Below are 18,177 nucleotides of genomic sequence, written 5' to 3'. Positions count from 1 at the left end.
CAGAGCATATTCAGAGTCATAAGACTTCTCACCTGTCACTGCCACCCTGATCTAGCTCCATACCCTCATGGCATTACTACTGTGGCCTCCTTACTGGTCTCCTGCCTTTATTCTTGCTCCCTCTCCCCCAATCCACTCTAAAGCCAATGGCCACAATGTATATCTGACTATGGGACCACAGTAGTCCTTGGTGCAAATCCTTCCAATGATTTGTCAATTTATTCAAAATAAAGCTAAAGCCTTTAAAACAACCTGGAAAGTCTCCCCTTGTCAGAGCCCATCCCTCTCTCTCATTTACCCCCAGGTCTGCTCCTCCATTAACTTGGAGGATCTAGTAAGCAACAGCCACCCAGAAGTTGCCAGAGGAATTCTAGTATGGGGCATGTGCCCAAAGGTGGTCATAGGGGTGTCATAGGAAAGAGAGAGAGCCCTTGACATTTCCTGTAGACTTCAGAGTGGCATGGGAAAGCTGCACAGCTGGGCTGCGCCTGCATGAGGGGAGAGGAGAAAGAGAGAAAGAAAGATCAAGAACTGGCAGGATTGTGGAGGTTGAGAGAAGATGCAATCCAATATGAGCTGAGTCCTAAAATCAATGGACCAACAGATGCCAGGATAGACACATGCTGGTGACCAGGATCCTCTCCCAGTAGAGTTAATGACATTATGGAAGCTCAAACCTGATTCTAGCTGCCTCTCAGGTGTATGGAGAGGAAGCCCAAACTTACTAAATTGAAATTTAAAATGTTGAAAATTACTAGGACTGTTCTGCCACAGGAAAAACTGTGAGCTCAAAGAGATTATGTTCACATATATAAAAGTAGTTATATTATTTTCTTTGTTTTTCAAAAGAAATATTTTTATTATTATTATCTTTAAGTAGTTGTACAAAGGAGTTATCATTTAACAAAGTAGTTTATGAATACAGTATATCTTTTTAATACAATATATCTTGATCAATGTTATCTAGCACACACAGATGTGACTTGAAAACATAATTTCTGCCATAATACCAGTATAGTTTCTAGTGGAGTTATCTCAAGCCTACTTCTTCCTTCCTTGACCAAAAAGTTCAAGAACAAGTTTGCATGCCCATAAGAAAAAGTGCACCAAAAACTACAAAACAGCAGCCAGGCACCTGTGGCTCATGCCTATAATCCTAGCTACTCAGGGGGCTGAGATCTGAGGATTGTGATTCAAAGCCAGCCCAGGCAGGAAAGCCCATGAGACTTTTATCTCCAATTAATCACAGAAAAAAAGGGGGGGGGGGAGGAAGTGACACTGGGTTCAAAGTGGTAGCATGCTAACCTTGAGCAAAAGGAGCTCAGGGACAACTCCCAGGCCTAGAATTGAAGCTGAGGACCCCCCCCCCGCAAAAAAAAAAGCTTTTCCACATATTAACCCAGGTTGCTGAAGCCAAGTAGGCCCTTCATGTTAGTGGAATCCCATCCTTCAAAGATCTCAAATGGAAATGTCCCTATGTTCTCCAATTCCATGTAGATTCTTGATCTCATTTTGCAGCTAATCATCCAACCTTGGGTCATGGCAAGGAGGAGAAAGAATTTAAAAAGGCTTGATTTAAAAGTGTGATCTAATGTTTGAACAAGAAGTCTGGACATTAAAACTTAGTTCTCCCGTGCCCAAGGATCAAGACTACTCATCAGTCAGTCTGCCAACCAAGTATATCTAATCAAAGCATGGATCCAACACCTCCAATTTCAGCTAACAGCCAACATTCAAAGCCTTGTAACAGGCTTGATCCAATCTACTGGGTACTCCAATCCATGCCCCAAATACTCAAGTCAGTATGGTATATTCCAAACATTTTCTCATCCTTTATCACTCAATGAACCTAACGCATTTCAGAAATGTACATAGCAAAACTAACAACAATAAATTCCAGCTCTTCCTTTCTGTGAAGTCAGGAAGTGGTAATTGGAGGATAGGGACAGAATTTAGGTTCTCTCCCCAGAACTTCAATTCTCCTAGCCTAGCTTCTGGACATATTCATTTATCACCAAGGTTATAATGTTGATACAGAACTATAACCCACTGCTAAATAAAACAATCTTTTCTTTTTGCAGAACTGGGGATCTTAATTCAGGGCCTTGTGCTTGCTAAACTAGTGATATATTACTTGAGTTACATCCTTAGCCTTTTTTCTTTAGGGTTCTTTTTGAGATAGGATCTCACATTTTTCCCAGGCCAGCAATGGACTACAATCATTCTGCCTATGTCTTCTGCGCTCCTGAGATTACAGTTGTGCCCCACCATGCCCCTTATTTACTGAGATGGGATTTTACAAATTTTTTGCTGGAATTGGTCTGAAACTGCAATCATCTTTGTCTTTGTCTCCTGATTAGCTGGGATTATAGGAGTGAGCCACTATGCCTGGCATTTTTATGATTTTTTAAGTAAACCTTCGCTACCGATTTAAACCCAGAAGCAGACATCCTAGACTATATTAATTCCTCTCTTAGAGAAGTCATTATCATCAGGGTGACAGTACAATAACCTAACACTGAGGTTACTATGAGGCTTTAGGTTGATACCTGTGCAGATATTCTGTGACCTATAAGTTTACCATGATAAATGTTCTTGTTGGCATCACCCATATCATCAGTTTCATGCCACACTCTGGCTTAACATCTGCCCAATTAAAATAGTATGATGATTCCTCTAATTCTTCAATTAACTTTCTTAGATTTAAGAAACTATTTGCCCCTAACATACAAATATGAACACTTCTGTAATATACAAGTATTCTTGCCCACACATAAGCCAGACAAACTCCCAGACATGCAAATACTCTTGACTTCAAACCTACCCCACCCCATGCATAATAAAACACTTAACACCCCCTAAAACCACACAGACATGTGCATGTGCCCACATCCCGTTACCATGTTGATTCAGCAAACTCTCTACACATGCCAAGAAAGAGAGAGAGAGAGGGAGGGAGGGAGGGAGGGAGGAAGGAAGGAAGGAAGGAAGGAAGGAAGGAAGGAAGGAAGGAAGGAAGGAAGGAAGAAAGAAAGAAAGAAAGAGAAAGAGAGAGAGAAAGAAAGAAGGAAAGAAAGAAAACTCCATTTCATTATTTTTACAAGTGGAACACTGGGCTTTCAACCTCTTATTGACACTCCCTGTAGACCAGCTCCCTTGTCTGTTGAAGGGATCATTACTCTGTATACCCTGACTTCAAGCTGGATCAGCTGAGGGAGAAGGAAAGGAAGGACTTTAACCAAAGTGGCAAATTGCTATCAAAGACCCTGTGAATAAGTGTGTCTGAGATCTAGCAAAGTTAAGCAGATGGCTAAGGGATCTTATCTTTCAATTGCCTCCTCCAGATGGGAATCTACATGGGTAGGGACCTGGGGATGGTCTCAGCTTTCTGGCTCTTTCTTCACTCTAGCATCTAAGGTAGGTACTGGAGACCATGACTCAGTCCTCCAAAGGCATCATGACCACATGATTCCCTGCATGCCTGTAGGAATGGAATCCTCTCAGTAGGCTGAGGAAAAGAAGATTCCATCCAAGTCGTTAAGCCTACAAAAGAAGCAATGAGGCATCTCTAATTCAGAAGCTGTGGTGGTTCCTAGGGTCTGGGGAAGCAAGAGCTTACCTAACCTTCAGTCTGCTGATCTAGACAGTTTTGCCTAACAGGAGTTCCAGCAACCTACTTAATAGAAAAACTCTTTTTGAAGGACTTCCCAAGGCATTCATCAAACTACAGATACTAATATTAGCTATCTTAAATTCAATTTAAAAAGGATTTGGGGGGAGTCTACTATTTGCCAAAGTCAACCTACTTTCTAGTTACTATTTGTATTCTCATATGTAAAACTCATGTTACTTTGCACATTTTTTTAACTCATTTCCAACTCAGTTCTAATTTCCCTGTACCTCAGTTGATGTAGAGAGGTATCAAAGACACTAGGAGAGATAAGAAGCTTAGCCAAGCATCTTCAGGAGCCTTGGGCTCCAGAATAAAAACGGACACAAATTCCAATTGCCTTTCGACCCAGTCCAGGAGGGTAGCCACTGCTATGAAAGACCAGCAGGGATTAAGTTAAACCCAGAGAAAACTTCCTATCCTGTAGATTGCCAAGGAAAGCTGGGAATGTCCCTCTAGAAAGAGAAGAATGTTATTCTTTGGATGGGCGGGCAGGTCCCTTGGGGCCTAGGAGAAAGACCCTTGAAGAGGAAGATGGTGGTGGCGTCAGAGTAGAAGCCAGGATGGCTGGTTGGAGAGAGCTGGGACTGGCCTCCTCTCTGATGGGGCCCTGGAGTTTGCAAGACAAGTTTCACCCCAGGCTGTCCCCCCTGCAGTGTGCATCAAGGGAGGAGGGGTGCACCCCCCGAGGAGACCACAGGAATGCCAAGCAGGGGAAAGGCGCCCCGAGCCAAGGGCTCCGGCAAAGAGGATCCAATATCGGCGGGTGACTCCAGCCCCCGTAACAGGAGAGACCGTAAAGTATGTGTTCAGCTTCCCAACCCAGCAAACACAGCAAATAACCAATTACTCCAAATAGCTAACAGATTTCGGCTCTGATTTCCCACCCCTCAACCCCCACCCCCATGCCTTCACTTGTCATTTGATGGGCGATTTGTATTTGCTCTGAGAAAATGAGAGAAAGAATGAGTCACAAGGAAGGTCCAGATTACACCAGAACTCCCCAATCAGAACTATTGGGAATGGAAGAGTCCGGACTGCAGAACCAGAGATACTGTTGGAGAAGGACACGTTGTGACTCTGGTTACACCAATATCACCAAGTTCATGTCCTTAGCAAACCGATTTGCAGGAGAGAAGTATCTTCCTAGTTAGCTCAACACGTGTGCAACAACACAGGGAAACCCTTGAATGTTCATGAAGCTTAACTGCTCCTATTCAAACTCTCCAGTTCAGAGGTGCAGCCATGAATGTGGCTCAGAGATACTTCTGGAAATGCTTCCTCACTTGGGAGCCACACCCTGTAATTGATTCCTTTGCTCAGGAAAAAAAAAAAAAAAGCTTTCCTTCAAAGTCTTAGGATAAATTGTCAGTACTGGTGAGTTGCAAAAAGTTGCCCCTCCCCCTCACAAACTTTTTAAAATAAGGCTGCCTGTGAAGAATGAGAATCTGAAATAAATGCACAGTGTGTCAGAGCAAGGAGAGGCAAAATCAAGAATAATGCCTCTGCACAAAGCTTTAGCTGTACGGGGGAAGAATGTATGAATGCAATGAGAGAAATGTCAATGAAGAGACCAGTTGGTCCATCCTGGAAGAACCAGGAGTCAATCAAAGGTTGACAATTGTCTACACCTGTATGATAAGGAAAGAAGCAAGTCTAGATGAAGGGACTAAAGCTTCCTGCCTCTCTTTGGATACAGGCTTATCAGTCCATCTTGGTCAGCTGCTACTAAATTTCAAATCACAACCTTGTCTCTATTTCTCACTCATCTCCATTCACCAATTGCCTTTCCAATTGGTGAGGCCACTGAGAGACCATGAGCCAGACCAATGTGAAATGCCCCAAGCAGGCATTTTTCTCACCGGTGTCCTCAGTTAAAGTCTTGTATAAAACAGCCAACCCTAAGAAAACTGGCCTATGAGCTGTTTGAGCCCACAAAATTTAGAATCTACTCAGCTAAGTCTGTAAAAAGTTCTTTAAGATAATATGTCTGCATGACAGTCCTGATAGGAGAGGGCCAAGTCTCCTCTACTTAGAAAACTTTTTCATAGGAGTCCATTGACAAGGGGATTGCAGTTCTAACCTAACTAGGTAACATCCAACTGCTACAACACACAGAAGAGTCGGTAATCCTAGTTGTAAGCACATCTTGTAATCCTAGCTACTCAGAAGGCTGAGATATAGGGTTGAGGTTCAAAGCCAGCCCAAGAAGACAAATCCATGAGACTCTTATCTCCAACTAACTAGCAAAACAATCCAGAAGTGGAGCTGAGGCTCAAGTGGTAGAGTGCCAACATTAAGCAAAATAATCCAAATGAGAGCATGAGGTCTTGAGTTCAAAGAATTTTAATAAATAAATAGTTTCTGTAGCCCAGGAGAAAAACTATGGATAACTCCTTCTGGTTCTGGATTCCTTCTTACTTCCCCCACTGTGTTGGATTTCTAGCTAGCAAAGTCATATTCCAGAAAATCTAAATAATTTCCTTCTTCCTTTTATGTGAATTTGATGTTAGAGGGGTCCAGGTATTGGTAGACAAAAGCCACCTGAGCTCTCTGAACTTAACAAGTAAGAACTTCTCTCCATAAGGTGAAGCAGAAGACATTGAGATTAACAAGAACAAGAGCAAATGTGAGGACTAGGCCAAGTGTCTTTTGGGGCTAAAGAGCTACATCAAAAGCAGGAAAAAAAACCCAAATTGTTCATTTATGATCATAGAAAGTTTCAGGAAGACACCACAAACACGAAGCCTGGAGGATGCAAACCTGAATGAGCTATATAACCTGATGATGAAAAACATGACTGTCAAATGTAAAATTAAACACTTTGATTTCCAGCAAAATGACAAAGCACACAACTAGAGAAATCTTCCAAACAAGAGCATCTGAACTGACAGATAAGATACCTTTAAAATTATTTTTAAACGTTTGGCTGAGCTGATGAGGATATAATGAGAAATCCCTAGGGGCAAATGAGAAAGCGGAGGAAAAAATCCAGAGAAATAAGGAGTCAAATGCATACTAATTATGGGACCTAAAAATCCACACATGGAACATTTACTTTTAAGTGAATCTGGGTTTGTAGTGTCTCCAGGCATCTGGTAAAAGTAAACACATATCCTCGCTGGAAGAATGTAACTTCCATCCAGGCCTCAAAGAATTCTCAGATAAAGTTCCAAGGAACATGAGTTCACAATCAAAAATAGTGAAACGCATAAGGAACAACACACCATGAGCAAGAGCCTGCTAAAGTCAACCAACCACAGAACCAGACCTGTTAAAATAACAGAAATCAGAGTTGTCACAAATAACACGTTAACAAAAAGACTATTTAAAGAATCTGAAGACACTAAAAATATAGCAAAAAGACAACAGAACTTCAAAAATAAATAAGCAGATTTGGAAAAGAATGAACTTTTAGAGATTAAAAATATAATAAAACTAAAAACACTAACTGAGGTTAAATAGTAGTTCAGAAATAGCTAAAGACAATGAACTAAAAGAAATGAGCAAAACTGTGACACAACAAAAGAAATATAGTTATCCTTTGCTATTGTGGTACCCTTTTATAGAGACCATAATCTGAAAATTATCAATTCCCTCATATGAAACTGTACTGAATTTGCATGTAACCTATACCCATCTTTTCATATATTTCAAATCATCTCTATATTACTTACAATGCAATATAATGTCAATGCTAGGAAAACAGTTATTAAGCTACATTGTTTAGGGATATAGTAAGGAAAAAAGTCTCTACAGTTTGGTATCAACACTATTTTTTCGAGTATCTTCAATTTATTGTTGTTTGCACCTGTAGATATGGAATCCAGAGATAAAAGAGAGCCAACTGAAATATGAAGGTTTGATATGAGAATGGAGAACTGCTTATCTAATCAAAATTGCAGAACCATCAGCCATGTGCTATAATGCTAGCTATTCAAGGGGCTGAGATCTGAGAATCACAGTTTGAAGTTACCCTGGGTAGGGAAGTCCATGAGACTCTTATCTCCAATTAACCAGCAAAAAAGACAAATGTGGAACTGTGGCTTATGTGGTAGAGTGCCAGCCTTCGGCAAAAAAAGCAAAGGGATAACACCCAGGCCCTGAGTTCAAGCCTTAGTAAAAGCACAGGAAAAAAAATTAATGCTAAAATGATGGAAGTGATGGCGAATATGTCATATTTAAAGAGAACTACCCAGTACTGATGAGGAATAAATAGTCATCCAGATTTAGGATGATAGGGCTAACGGAAAATAATCGTCAGTAAAACTAATGTTTCCAAAACAAGACTGGGATAAAAGTATTTCCAAACAATTCAAAAGTGAGACCATGTATAATAAACTGACTCTCATCATAGGAATTTCAGTAGGTTCTACTGCAGGAAGAAGATCCCAAGAGGAAAAAAACTGACATACTATAAGAAATACCCAATGTGAAAACTGATTAATAAAAATGCTCTTACATGTAGTTTTAAATTAACTGAAGTATTGACCGATGGTTTGTAAATCAGTAAGAAATTAGTTAAAGCATTCTAAGTTGTTTGTAATATTTTAGAAGAAGTTACATGTAACAATCAAATTTAGACTTTGCTAAGTTAAATATGCATATGCAAGTCACTAAAAGAATAGAAATAATGTATAGTAAAACCAAAAACAGGAGAGGCCCTGAGATGATTTCTTTCACACTTAATATGGCCAACCTGTGTAATAAATAGGGTATTGCAAACATGACAAAATGCAATATTCAAGGCAAAGACACACAGACATTGAGACTTCTACCTTTGTTTCACTTGGATTCCTTCACCTGGCTGAAACTAACTGCCATATCATGTTAAAGAAGCTCTATGGAGACTGGGGGTTGGGGGAGAAGTCAGGCCTCCATCAACCATCAGAATTGACTATGGAGACATAAGACTGAGCTTCATTGGAAGTCCATCCTCCAGTCCCATCTAAAATTCGGATGCATGCAGTCCATGTTTGTATCTGTGCTACAACTTTTAAAGACCCTGAAGAAAAGGTCTCAACCTTGCTGCTTCAGTTCCTGAGTCATATAAACCATGTAAAATAAGAAATATTTAGGGGGCTGGGAAGGTGGCTCAGTGGTAGAGTGCTTGCCTTGCATGCCTGAGGCCCTGGGTTCGATTCCTCAGCACCACATACGCAAAAAGAAAAAAGCCGGAAGTGGCGCTGTGGCTCAAGGGGTAGAGCGCTAGCCTTGAGCTGAAGAGCTGAGGGACAGCGCCCAGGCCCAGAGTTCAGGCTCCACGACCGGACCCAAAAAAAAAAAAAAAGAAAGAAAGAAATATTTAATATCTAATTTTTAAAAGGGGGACAAGAAATTAAGAGAGATAGATTTTCAATCCAACACAACCAAGAAAGGAAAGATATGGGGGGAAGACAGTGCTAATAGAGACAAAATAAGATGGCAAGAATAAATCCAAATATATCAGTAAAGATGGTCAGAATAATGCATTAAAAAATAAAATAGAATCCATCCTGGGGCTTGAACTCAGCGACTGAGCACTGTCCTTGAGTTTCCTTTGCTCAAGGCTAGCACTCTACCACTTGAGCCACAGTGCCACTTCCAGCTTTTTCTGTTTATATGGTATTGAGGAATCAAACCCAGGGCTTCATGCATGCTAGGCAAGCACTCTACCGCTAAGCCACATTCCTAGCCCCAGAATCCACCATTTCTATGATTAACAGAAGAGACACCTAAAACATAAAGTCACAGAAAAGTCTAAAGTAAAAAGAGAACAAGATAGACTAAAGAAATTCTAGCCAAAAGAAACCTGGTATGTGTATACAAAAAATATGCTTTAAGAAAAACAATAAAGATTTTAAAAGACAAAGGGGCATATTCAGTTTTCTGGGAAAATAGGAGAATTGTAGACTTTGTTGGTACCTAATAAGATAGTATCAAACACAAAGAGGAAAACTAGGCAGAATTACAAGAAGAAACTGATAAATGTCACATCAAAGCCAGATGTTTTCCATACCTCTCATAGAAACTGACAATGATACACATACAAAAAAATGGGAAAACAGATTTCACAAATCTGTCCTAAATGGACATGTTATATGTAAATAACATTCTTTTCAAATACAAAACCATAAAGCATGTTCCATTCTAAGTATCACCACACAGACCTCATTTGCTGGGTTACAACATAGTTAAGCTAAAAACCATACAGATAACCTAACATACACATGAAAGCCACCCCCCCCAAAATATATTTTTAGACAATTCAGGTGTCAAAAAGAAATAACAGAAATCAGAAAATACTCAGAATGGAGAATGACAAAAATACTACTCCTCAAATCTCATGGGAAGCATAAAGCAGCACTGAGAGGGAATTTTATAGTCTCTAATGTTTACATAGAGGTTAAAATATAACAAACACTCCCCCCCAAAAAATAAAAGGAAGGAAATAATAAAGAAAAACTAATAAACTATGAAACAAGGAAGATCAACTGAAAATTGTTTCTTGGAAAAGACTAAAAAAAATCTGACAAATTTCAGCAAGAATAATAATATATAATCTGAGGAATGAAAGAAGACATAACTAGATAGAGAAGAAAATTCTTTTTAGAAAAATTGAAAGAGTATCATGAAAAATGTTACACTGGCATTTTTAGGAGGAAATGGATAAATTCCTATAAAATATAAATCACTGAAAGTGACTCACCTAGAAACAGAAACTCTCAAAGGTCCTATAAATATTTTTACAAATTGCAGCAGCACTTTAAAATAACCTCAAGAAGAACGCTAAGTCTAGACAAGTGAATCTGCCAAACACTTAGCAACAGATAATGCCAGTCTTATTTCACTCTTGTAGAGACTAGAAAAGGACCATTTACACTCAAATCGCTTTATAAGATTACTATTCTGTAGATGCCAAAACTTGAAGAGAAAAGTATGAATGAGAGAAACTTCAAGCCATTATCACTCATAAAATTTAATGAAAAAAAACCAACTAAATACTTGCAAACTGAATCCAGCAATGCAGAAAAAGGCTAATATATCATACCAAATTCGTTTGTTTCAGAAATATGAAGTTATTTTAGCACTAAATAAATCTATTAATGTAAGTTACCACATTGACAGATGAAAAGAGGAAAAATATTGTCTCAGTAGATACATAAAATAGACATTCAATAAAATTGGCAATAGGGCTAGGTGAGGTAGATCATGCCTGTAATTCCAGCTACTCAGGAGGTGGAAATCAGGAAAATTGAGTTTGAGGCCAGGCTGTAGAAAAGCTTAGCGAGACTCCCTTCTCAAAAACTAAGCTGGGTGTCATGGTTCACATCTATAATTCCACATCTATAATTCCAGATACTTGGGTGGCCATAGGTAGGAGGATCACGGTCTAAGGCCAGCCTAGGCAAAAACATGAGACCCTATCCAAAAAATATGTAAAGCAAAAAATAGGGCTGGATATGTGGCTCAAGTGGAAGAATACTAGCCTAGCAAGCCCAAGGTCTGGAGTTCAAAGCCTAGTACCTCTAAAAAAAAAAAAAAAAAAAAAGTAAAATAAAAGACAAGAAGAGATTCATGTGAAAAATGTTAGCAAGCTAACTTATAGTCATTCTTCTTGTGAATTCAACACTCAGTGATGAAACATAAAGCATTCATTTTTAAATAAGGAGCAGGAAAAATGTTCTTTATAGCCAGGTACATAAAACATTAAACTAAAGAACCTAGCAAGTGCTATAAAGCAAGGAAGGGAAGGGAAGGGGAGGGGAGGGGAAGGGGGGAGGGGAGGGGGGAGGGAAGGGAAGGAGGATGAGAAGGGAGGGGAGGGGAGGGGAGGGGAGGGAAGGGGAGGGAAGGGAGGGAAGGACAGGGAAGGAAGGTAGGGGAAGGGAAAGAGAGGGGAGGGGAGGGGAAAGAAAGGAAAAAAGACATACATAGAATAGTTAAAAGAGATTAATCACTAATTTTATGTCCAACTACTCAGAAAATTGAGAAGAATCCTTAAATTGAAAGAATTAATAAAACAAAGTTTCTGGATATAAGAACAGCATATGAAAATTTACTTCATTTATATATGAGCAAAAACTAATTCAAAAATGTACCTTTAAAGAACAACAAAACAAAAATGGCTAGAACTACAGCCAAAAAATGTGTTTACTACACCTTTCAAATACATTTGAAAAAATGTACTCAAAGGGCATAAGTGGCTGGGCACCAGTGGCTCACATCTGTAATTCTAGCTACTCAGAAGGCTGAAATATGGAGATAATAGCTTGAAGACAGCCCAGGCAAGAAAATCTGTGAGACTTCTATCTCCAATTAGCCACCAAAAAGCCAGAAGTGGAGCCCCCTAAGCAGTAGAGAATTAGCCTTCACCAAAAAGCTCAGAGACAGCACCCAGGCCAAAAACAAAACAAAGCAAACAAAAACCTAAGTAAATAGAAACATATGTTAAAAGACAGTATTATAAAACTATTTCCCCAAATTGATCCAGAGATTCACTGTAATCCATCCAGTCACAAATCCCAGAAGTTATGCTTTTATAAATACCTTTTAAATTTATAAGCTGACCTAAAAACTGAAGTGAAGTTTATATTATGTTATTTTCAACTTAAATAAGTCAAGTTCATAGAGTGGATCTAGTGTGTTGTTGACCCTTTAAGCAACAAAAATTCTCATGAACACAGAAAATAAGTAACACAATAATAAGTATCAAGACCTCATAAAGATAGCCTAAAAGTAATATTAATAAAAACGCAAATCTTCTAAGTAACTGGGGGCTAGTAGTTCACACCTATAATCCTAGCAACTCAAGAGGTGAAGAGATAAAGATAAGTGTTTGAAGCCAGCCTTGGCAGAAAAGTCTATGGGACTCACATCTCCAATTAACCATCAAAAAGCTGGAAATAGAGGTTATGTTTCAACCGGTAAAGTGCCAGCCTTGAATAGGCAAAAAGGCCAAGTAAGAGCACCAGGCCCTGAGTTCAAACCCAAGTTCTGGAGAAAAAAAAAATCTGTTAATAATAAATCTTACACAAATATATAACATAGGTGTTCTTATAAAAAGTCCTCCTAATCAGGACCAATGAGCAGTATCTATTGCCTGTGAACAAGATAACTAAGGTCAGAGCAAGAGAAGGCCTAAAGCTGTTCAAGCCTTAGCATCCCCCGAGCAATCCATCATATTTTTACCCAAACTGTTCATGCCAGTTACACTAATAGGGTGACAAGACAAGGCACATATGAATGTTGAATTCACTGCATATGTCTAAAGAAAAAGAAGTGCAAGTAATATAGCATAATGGGTTGAGGAAGGATCTTAAACTACAAAAGAACTATGCACTCTTTTTTTCTTTAACCAGTCTTAGGGCTTTAACTTGGGGCCTTACTGCTGTGCCTGAGCCTTGGGCTCAAGCCTGGCACACTATCACTAAAGCCACAGCTCCATTTTCAACTTTTTGATAGTTAATTTGAAATGAAAGTCTCACAGATCATCCTGTCTGGGCTAGCTTTGAACCATAATCCACAAGTCTCAGCCTCTTAAAGTAGCTAGGATTACAAGCATGAGCCATGATGCCTGGCTTCACTCTGATTTTTTTTGTGTGTGTGTGTGTGTGTCATAAATTCCTATCAAACTTTAATAAACCTACAGTTAAAAACCATAGCCCGTGCATCTTGGGTGTGGTTCACAGTTCAGCACATCCACATCAAAGTGGGATCAGCCATGTGGAAGGATGGGCAAATGCAGAAACATAGATAAGGTTAAGACTTAAATCTTTTTGGAAGGCAATGGATCCCAACTTGATCAACATTTTCATTGGATAGGAGGGCTTTAGTCTTGACAAACTGTAATCCCATGACTAATTGACTGATTTGGGTCTACTCTAAGAATATAAGACCACTCATTGTTTGATATAAGATCAGGGAAATATTAAAGCAAAATGATCATCTTGATCAATACCAAATGATATTTGGTCAAATCAAACCCCAGCCTGTTTTTAAGCTTTTTATAAACTAAGAATGAAAGATGAAACTCAACAGAATCAAGAATATCTATCTTAAAAAAACAACCTTATCATATCAATGTGTAATGGTAGAAGCACTCTCATTCAGAGTCTAAATAACTTTATTTTTTGGCATATCCATTGTTGAGTATTATTCTAGAAAAGGGAATAAGATACAGCAATGAGAAAATCCTGCCTATTATTATCTACCTAGAAAAGAAAAAAAACAAAATCACTCATCCCAAAACCAGGCAGGGACTCATCAAAGAAAAAGAACTGTAGACCCATTTCTTTGATAAACATCGATGCAAAACTTCTCAACAAAATCTTGGCCAATCGACTTCAACAATTCATCCAAAAAATCATACACCACGATCAAACACGATTCATTTTAGGGATGCAAAGTTGGTTCAATATATGCAAATCAATATAATTCTTCATATCAACAAGAGCAAAGATAAGAACCACATGGTTATCTCAATAGATACAGAAAAAGTATTTGACAAGATCTAGCACCCTTTTATGATGAAGGCTTTGGAAAAAGTAGGAATCCATGGAACATTCCTCAATAAAGGCTGTGTATGACAAACCTACAGCCAGCATTATACTTAATGTGAAAAACTAAAGCCATTTCCTCTAAACTCAGGAATGAGACAAGGATGTCCACTCTCTCCACTTCTCTTCAATATAGTATTAGAATGCTTAGCAACAGCAATAAGACAAGATGCAAACATATAAGGGATCCAAATAGGGAAAGATGAAGTAAAACTCTCCCTCTTTGCAGATGACATGATCATGTATTTAAAGAATCCCATGAACTCCACTCCCAAATTACTCAAGCTGCAAAGTAGCAGGGTATAAAATTAACCCTCAAAAATCAATTGCTTTTCTGTATGCCAACAATGAGAAGAGCATGGCTGAAATCAGGAAAGCAAATCCATTCGTAATAGCCCACAAAAAATAAAATACCTAGGAATTAGCCAAAGAAGTGAAGGACCTCTATGATGAAAAACTTTTAAAAATCTGAAAAAGGAAATCAAAACAGAACTTAGAAAGTGGAAAAACCTCCCAGGCTCCTGGATTGGAAGGATCAACATTGTGAAAATGACAATAATTCCCAAGGCTATTTACAAATTCAATGTGATACTTATTCCAACCTCATTCTTCAAGGAATAGAAGAGGGATTCCAAAAATTCATATGGCACAATAAAATACCCTGAATGGCAAAAACAATCCTTAACAGAAAGAACAGTGCTGGAGGAATATCAATACCAAATTTCAAACTCTACTACAAAGCCATAGTAATCAAAACAGCTTGGTACTGGCACAAAAAGAGACTTCAGGACCAATGGAATAGAATTGAAAACCCAGAAATGAACTTACAGACCTATAGCCATCTAATCTTTGATAGGGGAGCTAAAAAAATAGAATGGAAGAAAGACAGTAAATAGTGCTGGCAAAATTGGTTAATCACTTGTAGAAAACTAAAGCTAGATCCTTATATATCACCCTGCACCAGAATCAACTCCAAATGGATCAAAGACCTCAGTCAAAGGAGACACCCTGAAAAAATTGCAGGACAGAATAGAGAAACCCTAGGTCTTCTTGGCACAGGCTGAAATTTTCTTAATAGAGACCCAAAAGCACAACAAATCAAAGAAAGGTTGGACAAATGGGATTGCATGAAGTTGCAGAGCTTCTCCATGGCAAAGGACATAGCTAGCAAGATCAATAGAAAGCCTACGGATTGGGAGAAGATCTTCACTAGCCATACAACGGACAAGGGTCTAATATCTAAAATATACCTGGAACTCAAAAAATTAAATCCCCCAACAACAAATCCTCAAAGAAACAACCGCCCAATAAATAAGTGGGCTAAAGACTTAAAGAGAAACTACTTGCAATAATGAGATGTAGGGGGAGGGGCGGGGGCGCGACGGGAAGGGATGCGAAGGGAAAACAATGGAGGAGCCAACAATGATAAGAAATGTACGGTATTTTCACAATAAAAAATACGTATATATTATAAAAAGAGAAACTTCTCTGACGAAGAAATAAGAATGGCCAATAGAGGGGCTGGGAAGGTGGATCAGTGGTAGAGTGCTTGCATTGCATGCAAGAGGCCCTGGGTTCAATTGCTCAGTACCACATAAGCAAACAGTAAAAAGACGAAGTGGCGCTGTGGCTCAAGTGGTAGAGTGCTAGCCTTGAGCTGAAGAGCTGAGGGACAGCGCCCAGGCCCAGAGTTCAGGCCCCATGACTGGACCCAAAAAAAAAAAAAAGATAGATACATGAAGAAATGCTCAACCTCTCTAGCATAAAAGAAATGCAACTCAAAACAACATTGAAATACCACTTACCCCAGTTAGAATGGCTATAATCAAGAACTCTAATAACAACAGATGCTGGAGGGGATGTGGACAGAAGAGAACTTTACTGCATTGTTGGTGGGAGTGTAAATCTGTTCAACCACTTTGGAAAGTAGTATGGAGGTTCCTCAAAAGACTCCACATAGAGCTCCCCTATGACCCCTCAATCCCACTTTGGGACATTTACCCAAATGATCACAAACAAGGCCACACTAAAGCTACCAGCACAACTATGTTTATCGCAGCATTATTTACCATAGCTAAGATATGGAACCAACCCAGATGCCCCTCAGTAGATGAATGGATCAAGAAAAGGTGCTATATATACACAATGGAAATCTATGCCTCCATCAGAAAGAATGACATTGCCCCATTTGTTAGGAAATGGAAAGACATGGAAAAAATTATATTAAGTGACGTAAGCTAGGTGCAAACAAACATGGGTCCCAAGGTTTCATTTATTTGCAATAACTAGTATATGTCTGAGACAAGCAGAAAAGACCAAATAAGATGATGTTAAGCAAAATGAACCCCAATGTATTTATGAACCCCTAATGTATTTATAAGGTACCACGTGATTTTTTTGTTGCTTTGTATGTCTCTCCCCCATGGTATAACCCCTGTTTTCACTATATTTCACTATAATTTGGGGAGTGAAAGGAAAAAAAACAAATTGTTTAAATAGGGATACAGGTGGACCCATTGTAACAATGAGATGTACAAGATACTATGTTGAAAAATGAACTTTACAATTTAGGTGGGGGGTAGGGGGAGTGGGGGGTAGCAAGGGGGATGTAGTTGTGGAGGTGGGAGGGAAGGGATGGTAGGGGAAAAACAAAGGAGGAGGCAACAATGCTTGATAAGAAATGTACTTGTCTGGGAAGGGATGTGAAGGGTAAACAAAGGAGGAGGCTGCAATGCTTGATAAGAAATGTATGCATTAACCTGCCCATGTAATTGTAACCCCTCTGTACAGTGTGTTCACAAAAAAATAAAAAATAAAAAATTTTAAAAAATTTAAAAAAAGAAATGTACTTGTTACCTTGCTCTTGTGATTATAACCCCTTTGTACGGTATTTTCACAATAAAAAAACTTATTAAAAACAAAATCAACTAACAACTGTAAAAACTAATGAAGGGACTTAACAAAGAATTAGTTTCAAAGTAAGGGTTCAAAAATATTGTTTTCCTATAGTTGAACAGTAGTGTTAGTTATTAGAAAAGAAATATTCATTGAGACCCACCAAAGAGGTCCAAAACACGTAGGAATAAATTTAGGTAAGAAGTAGCTAGACTCAGCAAACTAAAATAACTCCTATAAGGCATATAAAACAAGGACAATTGGGAGAATTAACAAATTATATGTCCAATGATAAGATGTAGTCAATTCATTTATGACATGATATTATAAAAATGATATGACTATAAAAAATTGAAAAGCTGGATGTGGTAGTACTTTCTGTAGTCTTAGCACTAAGCAGTTGGGAGGCTGATGAGAGTATCTCAAGTTCAAGGTCATCCTAGGCTACATAGTAAGACTATCTCAAACATTTTTTTTTAATTTAGAAAAACATTATGCTGTGTTTTTGAATTTTAAATTGCAGATTATAAAAAGGGTATAATGTGACTTCAATTTTGTTTTAACAAGTATTCACATATACATAAAAGATGTCTAAACTGTGCTTATCTTTAATTGATAGAAATAAAGGTAGCTTCAGCTCTCTGCCCTAAATTTGTTGCTTTCCATATCTTCTACAAAAGATAAATCGTAATAAAATAAAAGTAGGCATTGTTGCTAGCCATCAGTGGCTCACGTCTATAATCCTAGCCATTCAGTAGGCTGAAATTTGAGGATTGAGGTTCGAAGCCATCCTGGACAGGAAAGTTTATGAGACTCTTACCCCCAATTAATTGCCAAAAAGCTGGAAATGGTACTGTGGTTCAAATTGGTAGAGCACTAGCCTTGAATACAAAAGCTCAAGGATAGAGTGCCCAAGCCGTGAGTTCAACTCCAGGAGAGGCACACACACACACACACCACAGAGAGAGAGAGAGAGAGAGAGAGAGAGAGAGAGAGAGAGAGAGAGAGAGAGAGACATCATTGCCTTCTCCTGGAAGCCCATAATGGAATTCTGGCAGGTCTTATGTCTTATGC

The 18,177-nt window shown here is 38.7% G+C and overlaps 1 protein-coding gene across 7 annotated transcripts in view; it reads right to left on the bottom strand.

Moving 5' to 3' along the window:
- Dysf (dysferlin) overlaps positions 1–18,177 on the bottom strand; it is a 210,198-nt gene that overhangs the window by 41,101 nt on the left and 150,920 nt on the right. The gene's annotated exons all lie outside the window — the stretch shown is intronic.

The sequence above is a fragment of the Dipodomys spectabilis genome, unplaced genomic scaffold, assembly GCF_019054845.1.
Source record: "Dipodomys spectabilis isolate Male_0828 unplaced genomic scaffold, ASM1905484v1 ptg000262l, whole genome shotgun sequence".
NCBI lineage: Eukaryota > Metazoa > Chordata > Mammalia > Rodentia > Heteromyidae > Dipodomys > Dipodomys spectabilis.
This window is presented reverse-complemented; position numbering and strand designations above follow the sequence as displayed.